General features: G+C 42.7%; 1 non-coding gene and 1 pseudogene across 1 annotated transcript; both read right to left on the reverse strand.

Moving 5' to 3' along the window:
* Positions 1–1,626, reverse strand: part of LOC101566983 — a 14,484-nt pseudogene that overhangs the window by 7,229 nt on the left and 5,629 nt on the right.
* Positions 1,138–1,239, reverse strand: LOC111818259. The gene has a single exon (XR_002822284.1). It is a non-coding gene; the product is annotated as a U6 spliceosomal RNA (small nuclear RNA).

The raw sequence follows: 1,626 nt of genomic DNA on the forward strand, positions 1-1,626 counted from the left end.
GCTTTGCTAAGCTTGTTCTAAGTAGATGCTTTAGACCACTGAGCCATCTCACCAGCCCTAAACTTACTTTGTACCCCAACCTGGCCTTGAACGTGCATCAATCCTCCCACCTCAGCCTCTGGAGCGCTGGGGTTACAGGTGTGCACCACCACACCCAGTGTATCCTCATTTTTCAGAAGAAGAAATGGATGCATCCATAGATCAGGCAAGTTCTCTTAAGGTAACACAGCTGACAGGTAATAAAGATTTCAAACCAAATCCATCTGACCTCAGACCCTGCATATTTAACCTAGGAGTATGAGCTTTAATTGGGAAATGAGCAAATGGTTAAGAAACTCTGAAAGCCATTTTAAATGCGACCCCAAACCCCAAAGAGGGAGTGGCATTAGGGAGGTGTATGGTGTGGGGTGGGGGCAGAAGTGTGTGGAGGTTGGAGATTGGGCTGCAAAATTCCTGCCTGAATTTGGAGTCTGTTTACTATTAATTGTGGAGGTCAGGGAGATAGCTCAGTGGAATAAGTGCTGGCTGGCAAGCACAAAGTCCTGAGTTCCATTCCTGGTGCCACCACACACACACACACAAAAAAAAAAGTACTAATTTTGGGCCTCCCCACAGCCCATCACTAACACAATCTGAAACCTACCGTGCAACCCCCTGCTTTCCTAATGATCCCACCTTTGCCTTCTAAATTATTCTCACACAGCAGCTATGCTTCTGCCAGTGGCCTCTGTCCTCTGCTGCGTCTATCCTTTCGTGAACAAACCTCTTTTGTCACTAGCTGTTCTTTAAGAACTCATTCCACTTTTCTGAGCAGTTAGCCAAGTGTCTGGTGCAAGTTCGCAGCCCTTTCATTCAAGAATCACTTATTCAAAGCCCCCTTTCCTGGATCCTACTGCCTTTTTTTTTTAAGGTATTTTTTTTATTTTTATTTTATTATTATTATTTTTTTTTACATTTATTTATTGTGTGTGTGTGTGTGTGTGTGTGTGTGTGTGTGGCCAGCTCAACCCACCAGGGGGCGGGGCTGGCTGGCATGTGCTGCTGGGGGATTGAACCGTGGTCCCTGTGCTTTGCCAAGCTTGTTCTAAGTAGATGCTTTAGACCACTGAGCCATCTCTCCAGCCCTTTTTGTTTGTTTTTATTATGGAACGCTTCAAGAACTTGCATGTCCTCCTTGCGCAGGGGCCATGCTCATCTTCTCCGTACCCCATTTTAGTATATGTGCTGCCTAGCAAGCACCCTCCCGCCCTCTTTTTTTTTTTTAATTTATCTGACTTTATTGGTATATTTTTGATACACACAATGATCACATTCATCATAGAGAAATTGTACCTATACATCTTTATCTCATTCCTCTATCCTTTTAACTCCTTCCCTCTCACAAAATCTGTGCTTCTACTTTTTACTTTTCCTTTCTCCCTCCCTCATTTCCCACTTCATTTAAACATTTTCTTATTTCACAATAATTGTTACAGATTTTGATTCTTATTTACAGTTTTGGTTTCTCACACCAGAGAAAGTGTGGTATTTACATGTGTGTTCAATTTATTTCACTTAAGAGTAGGGTCTCGAGGTACATCTGTTACCTTGAACTGTTTTGAGCTTATCCTTATGTCAGAGTAGAAA

This window comes from Octodon degus, unplaced genomic scaffold, assembly GCF_000260255.1.
Source record: "Octodon degus isolate 3935 unplaced genomic scaffold, OctDeg1.0 scaffold00084, whole genome shotgun sequence".
NCBI lineage: Eukaryota > Metazoa > Chordata > Mammalia > Rodentia > Octodontidae > Octodon > Octodon degus.